This window comes from Mandrillus leucophaeus, unplaced genomic scaffold (genome assembly GCF_000951045.1).
Source record: "Mandrillus leucophaeus isolate KB7577 unplaced genomic scaffold, Mleu.le_1.0 Scaffold858, whole genome shotgun sequence".
Taxonomy (NCBI): domain Eukaryota; kingdom Metazoa; phylum Chordata; class Mammalia; order Primates; family Cercopithecidae; genus Mandrillus; species Mandrillus leucophaeus.
In genome coordinates this window covers 122,433-130,543 of record NW_012109341.1, presented here as the reverse complement: position 1 = coordinate 130,543, position 8,111 = coordinate 122,433, and the positions used below count along the sequence as shown (strand labels likewise).

The 8,111-nt window shown below is 46.9% G+C and overlaps 1 long non-coding RNA gene across 1 annotated transcript in view; it reads left to right on the top strand.

Moving 5' to 3' along the window:
* Positions 1–1,575: 1,575 nt before the first annotated feature.
* LOC105530968 overlaps positions 1,576–8,111 on the top strand; it is a 10,227-nt gene continuing 3,691 nt past the window's right edge. Inside the window, exon 1 of the long non-coding RNA XR_001004718.1 lies at positions 1,576–1,774. This is a non-coding gene — a long non-coding RNA (uncharacterized LOC105530968). The remainder of the gene's footprint in view (positions 1,775–8,111) is intronic.

Below are 8,111 nucleotides of genomic sequence, written 5' to 3'. Positions count from 1 at the left end.
CCATCTCTACTAAAAATACAAAGAATTATCTGGGCATGGTGGTGCATGCCTGTAATTCCAGCTACTTGGGAGGAGGAGATAGGAGGATCGTTTGAACCCGGGAGGCGGAGGTTGCAGTGAGCAGAGATTGTGCTGCTGCACTCCAGCCCGGGTGACAGAGAGAAACTGTCTGGAAAAAAAAAAAAAAAAGAATTAACTGGGCATGGTGGCTTGCCTGTAGTTCAGCTACTTGGAAGGCAGAGTTGGGAGGATCACCTGAGCCAGGGAGGTTGAGCAGTGGAGCCTGTGGTGAGCTGTGAACATGCCACACAAGTACACTCCAGACTGGGTGACAGAGTGAGACCCTGTCTTCAAGAAAGCAAGAACAAAAAATCACTTTTAGTGACTCCTACAACTGTAGGCTCACATCCTCCCCAAGTTCAAGTACATCAGGGAAAAGCACTTGAGGTACACTCTCCCCAAGTTCAAGTACATCAGTAAAAAAGCACTTGATGTTCCAATAAAAGTTTCATTATATTGCACTGGCTCTGACTGCATGATATGCCTGCCTGTGAGCCAGTGATTTGGCCAGGGACATGGTAAGTCTTGCTGGTGGTCAGCGTCCCATATCACCTCTGAAGTTAAGGGCAGTGACGCCACCATCCAAAATGTATGGACTACGAGTGGCAGAGGCGTGTTTCCCCAGAAGCAAATCTGGATGCTGTTACCCAAAGGAAAGGAAACCAGATCACCCATGTCCAGTTATTATTTTATTTTACTATTTTATTTTTATTTTTGAGATGGAGTTTCACTTTTGTTGCCTAGGCTGGAGTGCAATGGCGCGATCTCAGTTTACTGCAATCTCTGCCTCCTAGGTTCAAATGATTCTCCTGCCTCAGACTCCCAAGTTGCTGGGATTACAGGTGCCCACCACCATACCTGGCTAGTTTTTTTTGTTTTTTGGTGTTTTTTTTTTTTGTATTTTTAGTAGAGATGGAGTTTTACCATGTTGGTCAGGCTGGTCTCGAACTCCTGACCTCAGGTGATCCACCCGCCTTGGCCTCCAAAAGTGCTGAGACTACAGGCATGAGCCAGCGCGCCAGCCCAGTTATTATTTTAATTTTCCATTTAGATATAAGGGAACCAAAGCTCAGAGAGAGGAAACTGTTTGTCCAATGTCATTCACTTAGAAAGAGGCAGAACTGGGGTGGCTCACGCCTGTAATCCCAACACTTTGGGAGGCCGAGGTGGGTGAATCACCTGAGTTCAGGAGTTCCAGACCAGCCTGGCCAACACTGCGAAACCCTGTCTCTCCTAAAAATACAAAAATTAGCCGGGCGTGGTGGTGCACGCCTGTAATCCCAGCTGCTCGGAAAGGTGAGGCAGGAGAATTGCTTGAACCCAGGAGGTGGAGGTTGCAGGGAGCCGAGATCACACCACTGCACTTCAGCCTGGGCGACACAGCGACACTCCGTCTCAAAAACAAACAAACAAACAAAAACCAAAAAAATAAAACAAAACAAAAACAAAACAAAGAAAGAGGCAGAACTGGGATTTATGCATGTTTGTCTGCAAAGCCATTCTTTTCTCCTTCTTCCCACAGTGTCCAGGGAAGCTCTATTGACTGGAACTGAACCATAGCAAATGCATCTCCACTTTCCATGATTCAGTAGCTTTGAGTGACAAAGTAACTAATCTCCAGCCCTGGTTATTGAGAAACTCCTGAATTGTTTGCACTGAGCTACCGGTTTCATCCAGAATTCCTGGCGAAGGTGTTAGAACGGCTCCATGATTGGTCAGTGAGATCACCAGCATCTTCCCAGAACTCAGGCGCATGCTGTTGGGATGGGAAGCCAGTCACCCACTTTATTTTCATTTCCTGAAAGTGATCTGGTACCGTTTGTCATGGGTCTTTGTCTTAAGAAGCCTCAACCGTAAGCACAGAGACTGGGGACACCACTGTGGACACTGATGCTCCAGGGATGAGGCGTGCCCAGCCAGTGCAGTTTTAAGACAGAAATGTGAATGCCTTGGTCACCATGGGCACCGGTCATTATTGTTGCTCTGCAAAGCATTTCATGTATTTCTCTTATCTGCCTGTCCTGAAGACATTTGAAATGCCATTCCCAGTTAGAGTTCAGAAAGTTAAACTACGTCCCTCATCGATAGCAGAATAAACTGTGATGTAACCATGTAGATAATATGTTCATGCATGGAATACCATCCAACTGTTTAAAGGAATAAACTGGCTGAGGATGGTGCTCACAGCTATAATCTCAGCACTTTGGGAGGCCAAGGCGGGAAGATCCTTTGAGCCCAGGAGTTTGAGACTAACCTGGGCAAAATGGCAGAACTCCACCTCTACAAAAAAAAAAAAAAAAAAATTAGCCAGACATGGCTGTAGTTCCAGCTACTCGGGAGGTCGGCTTGAGCCCAGGAAGGTGCTGCAATCAGTTGTTATTGAGTCACTGCTTTCCAGCCTGGGCGATAAACTGAGGGCTGGGTTTGGTAACTCATGCCTATAATCCTAGCACTCTGGGAAGCTGAAACGTGAAGATCTCTTGAGCCTAGGAGTTCAAGACCAGCCTGGGCATCATAGTAAGACCCTGTTTTGTTGTTGTTGTTGTTGTTTGTTTGTTTTTTGAGACAGAGTTTTGCTCTTGTTGCAATGGAGTGCAATGGAGTGATATGTGGGCTACATAAGAGGTAAAAATGTAAACACATACACAGGCACTTCAAGATGATAGGTCCTTGAAATAAGAGGTGGGGGTTTTAAGTGGTAAAGAGTAAACAGAGGCATCAATTTTATTTCCTTCTTTTTTTTTTTGAGATGGAGTCTGGCTCTGTCACCCAGACTGGAGTGCAGTGGTGAGATCTCAGCTCACTGCAACCTCCGCTTCCCGGGTTCAAGCAATTCTCCTGCCTCAGCCTCCCTAGTAGCTAGGATTACGGGTGCTCATCACCACGCTTAGCTACTTTTTTGTATTTTTAGTAGATACAGGGTTTCACTGTGTTGGCCAGGCTGGTCTCGAACTCCTCACCTCAGGCGATCCACCCGCCTCAGCCTCCCAAAGTGTTGGGATTACAGGCATGAGCCACCGCGCCTGGCTAGGACCCTGTTTTTATAATAAATTAAAAAATAAGCAAGCTGTGTTGTTGCATGCCTGTGCTCCCAGCTACTCAGGAGGCTGATACAGGAGAATTGCTTGAGCCCAAGGAGGTTGAGGCTGCAGTGAGCTATGATCATACCACTGCACTGCATGCCAGCTGTGTGACAGCATGATTCTGTCTCAAAAAAAAAAAAAAAAAAAAGAATAAACTGGGCTGACTATGTGTCAGTATTGGTAAATCTCTAAAACATAATGTTGAGGAAAAAAAGCAAGTTGTAGAAGGAGGCACACAAAGTCAGGGATATGTGGACTACATAAGAGGTAAAAATGTACACACATACACAGGCACTTCAAGATGATATGTCCTTGAAATAAGAGGTAAGGGTTTTAAGTGGTAAAGAGGAAACAGAGGCATCAATTTTATTTCCTTCTTTTTTTTTTTGAGATGGAGTCTGGCTCTGTCACCCAGACTGGAGTGCAGTGGTGAGATCTCAGCTCACTGCAACCTCTGCCTCCTGGGTTCAAGTGATTCTCCTGCCTCAGCCTACCCAGTAGCTGGGATTACAGGCACCCACCACCATGTCCGACTAATTTTTGAATTTTTAGTATGGACAGGGTTTCACCATGTTGTCCAGGATGGTCTTGAACTCCTGACCTTAGGTGATTCATCCGCCTCGGCCTCCCAAAGTACTGGGATTACAGGCGTGAGCCATTGCACCCGGTCATTTTTTGTTGTTGTTGTTGTTTGAGACGGAGTCTCACTCTGTATTGCAGGCTGGAGTGCAGTGACCCAGTCTCGGCTCACTGCAAACTCTGCCTCCCAGGTTCAAATGATTTTGTGCCTCAGCCTCTCAAGTAGCTGGGATTACAAGTGGTGCCACCATGCCAGTCTAATTTTTGTATTTTTAGTAGAGTCAGGGGCTTTGCTATGTTGGCCAGGCTGTCTCGAACTTCTGACCTCAGGTGATCTGCCTGCCTCGGCCTCCCAAATTGCTGGAATTTCAGATGTGAGCCACCTCGCTCAGCCTCAATTTTATTTTTGAAACTTGGTGGGGGGTACAAAGATGTTTGTCATGCTATTCTCTATGCTTTTTGTTTAAATGAAGTCTTTGGCAAAGAAATTTCCTCTGCACCCCAGTCATGGTCAGATTTTCATCTCAATGCTGTATTGGTCAGGAGTCAGTGACAGACATAATCTACTCTAGCTGGCTAGCTAGTTTAGGCTGAAGGAGAATTAATATTGATTACAGAATTGATCAGGAGGCTGAAGGTACCCCTCTGAGTTTTAGAAGGGGGAAGATACGCCAGACATGGTGGTTCTTGGCTATAATTCCATCACTTTGGGAGGCCAAGGTGGGCAGATCACCTGAGGTCAGGCGTTCAAGACCAGCCTGGCCAACATGGTGAAACCCTGTCTTTACTAAAAATACAAAAAAATTAGCCAGGCGTGGTGGCACATGCTTATAGTCCCAGGTACTTGGGAGGCTAGGGCATGAGAATTGCTTGAACCCGGGCAGTGGAGGTTGCAGTGAGCTGAGATCGTGCCACTGTACTCCAGCCTGGGGGACAGAGTGAGACTCCGTCTCAAAAAAATAAAAAAATAAAAAAAAAAAACAAGAAGGCCAGGCACGGTGGCTCATGCCTGTAATCCCAGCACTTTGGGAAGCCGAGGCGGGTGGATCACGAGGTCAAGAGATCGAGACCATCCTGGCCAACATGGTGGAATCTCGTCTCTACTAAAAATACAAAAATTATTCGGGTGTGGTAATGTGAACCTGTAATCCCAGCTACTCGGGAGGCTGAGACAGGATAATTGCTTGAACCCGGGGGGCGGATATCATGCCTCTGCACTCCAACCTGGACGGCTGAGCGAGACTCCATCCCCTCTCCCTCCACCAAAAAAAAAAAAAAAAGAAAGGAAGAAAAAGAAAGAAAAGAAAAGAAAAAAAGAAGTGGGAGGTCAGGCAGCAAGGAAATTACTGACTCTTTTGTTACTGGCTGGTTTGGGAAGACACTATGGGAAAGCCAGATTCCACAGGAATGACCCTTGCCACGAGAAACAGTGGAAGCAGCAGAAGGGGGGTCTTATCCTTGTTGCTTCCTGCTGGTTGATGGAACCTCATCAGCATCTGGAATCCTAGAGCTTGGAAATTGTGGTTCTTAACCTTCTAGCCTCTGCTATGGAGGAAGACCCACCCTAGGAGAAGGCAGGAAATGTTGATCCAGCCACTGTATGTACTTCTCACAGAAGCCATCTCGTTCATCTCTTTTAGCTTCTACACACCCGGTCCTCCAGCTCTGAACTTCCACCTTTGCCCCCACTCTGAACTCTTACCACCAGCCTTCGTAATAGATTGGGGTGGGCAGTTGGAGCGACTCTTAGTGAAAAGCAATGCCATTCAGTAGGCACTATTATAAGATGGCATGTTTATGCATGTAGGACGCTGGCACAGAATTGGTACGAATGCATTAGTTCTAGAAAGATATCTGAGGTCACAGTGGACCACAGCTAGCTAGATGGTCCGGGGAAGGCAGTAGTGTTTAGTGGTAAAAGAGCTTGGCTCTGAGCTGGGCACAGTGGCTCACACCTGTAATCCCAGCACTTTAGGAGGCTAAGGTGGGTGGATCACAAGGTCAGGAGTTCGAGGCCAGCCTGACCAGCATGGTGAAACCCCATCTCTTCTAAAAACACAAAAAATTAGCTGGGCTTTGTGGTACGTGCCTGAAATCCTAGCTACTTGGGAGCCAAGATAGCACCACTGCACTCCAGCCTGGGCAACAGAGGCAGACTCCATCTCAAAAAAAAAAAAAATGTATATATATACACACACACACACACACACACACACACATATATATGTATACACACACACACACAAAGGGTTTGGGACAGACTGTGCACCTGGTGAGGCCAAAGTAACCTTTAGGTGTTACTCCTAGGTGGATCAGATAGAGAGAGAGGGTGGGGAACTAACAACAACTACCTGTTGAGTCAAATGCCAAACATGTGCTCCATGTGGCCAGGGGCTAGGGCAGAGCTTGGCTGCAGCCCCTGGAGGCAGTCAACTGTGTTATCTATCACCATGCACTCCTACCTACTGTGTCCAGAATTTATTCCTTCCGGTGAGTTCTTGGTCTTGCTGACTTCAAGAATGAAGCCGTGGACCTTCGTGGTGAGTGTTACAATTAAAGATGGCATGTCCGGAGTTTGTTCCTTCAGATGTTCAGATGTGTCTGGAGTTTATTCCTTCTGGTGGGTTCGTGGTCTCGCTGACTTCAGGAGTAAAGCTGCAGACCTTCACAGTGAGTGTTACAGCTCTTAAAGGTGGCGTGTCCAGAGTCGTTTGTTCTTCCCGGTGGGTTTGTGGTCTTGCTGACTTTAGGAATGAAGCTGCGGATCCTTGCGGTGAGGGTTACAGCTCATAAAGGTAGTGTAGACCCAAAGAGTGAGCAGCAGCAAGATTTATTGAGAAGAGCAAAAGAACAAAGTTTCCACATCGTGGAAGGGGACCCAAGTGGCTTGCTGCTGCTGGCTCGGGTGGCCAGCTTTTATTCCCTTATTTGGTCCCACCCACATCCTGCTGATTGGTCCATTTTACAGAGTACTGATTGGTGCGTTTACAATCCTTTAGCTAGACACAGAGTGCTCATTGGTGAGATTTTACAGAGTGCTGATTGGTGCATTTACAATCCTTTAGCTAGACATAAAAATTCCCCAAGTTCCCACCTGACCCAGAAGCCCAGCTGTCTTCATCTCGTACTACCATGTGAGGGGTGGGGACAAGTGAAAGGAAGAAGAACTTGCAGCGAAAGCAGTTTTGATCTTTACCACTTTTTAGAAAGCTCTCCCATGTGACAAGCAGCAGCAACCCACTCACTCTTCCTCAAATGGAAACGGAATCTGTTGGAAGTCTGTGGGGGCTCTGGAAATCAGTGGCTGCCCAAAGGTGCAGATTGGGAAGATGGGTGGGAGCTGAGAAGGAGCTGTGGAGAGGAGTCCTGCAGGTGATGGCCAGTAGGGATACTGCAACTGTGATCTCCCCGGGAGAGCTTCTTATCACCTCTTCATCTCCTGGGTAGTAGCATCTAAGTGACAGTGCTTAGGTGTGCCTGGGCTCCTGGCTCCCAGGAGGTGAAAAGTACCACCAGGAGCTGTTCAATTCTAATCAGATATTTCCGCTTGGGAAAGGTTCTCAACCTGTAGCCTCCTCTAAGTTACAAAGGGAACTTAGCAAGTGTTAGAAAACTGTTAGAGACAGACTGGTACCTAACGAGGACTTTCTTAGGTAGAAGATATACTCATAGATAAAATGTCACATAAAATTAAGAAACTCTTTCAAATAAATATGTATTTTATTAAATTCAGTAGTGATAACATATGGCCGGGCGCGGTGGCTCACGCCTGCAATCCCAGCACTTTGGGAGGCTGAAGCGGGCAGATTACAAGGTCAAGAGATCGAGACCATCCTGACCAACGTGATGAAACTCCATTTCTACTAAAAATACAAAAATTAGCCGGGCGTGGTGGCGGAAGCCTGCAGTCCTCGCTACTCTGGAGGCTGAGGCAGGAGAATTGCTTAAACCCGAGAGGCGGATGCTGCAGTGAGCTGAGATCACACCACTGCACTCCAGCCTGGGCGACAGATAGAGACTCTGTCTCCAAAAAAAAAAAAAAAAATTGACGACATAATGCTGAAAAATAGCAGTAGATAGAAACACTAAAAGTATTCACTCAGTCTGCAGATAATGACTGCTTGGTGAATATATGCATGAGAGGATGAGACGGGGAGAAGGAAGCAGGAGGATCTGAGTCCCCAGCCCTTACGATTTCCATATCCACTAGGCAGGACCGGTTACAGAATTTGCAGAACTCAGTGCTGATAGAAAATGTGAGCTCATTGTTAATAACTTATTAGGAATTTAAGGCTGGGCGCGGTGGCTCATGCCTGTAATCCCAGCACTTTGGGAGGCTGAGGTGGGTGGATCACCTGAGGTCAGGAGTTTGAGACCAGCCTGACCAAC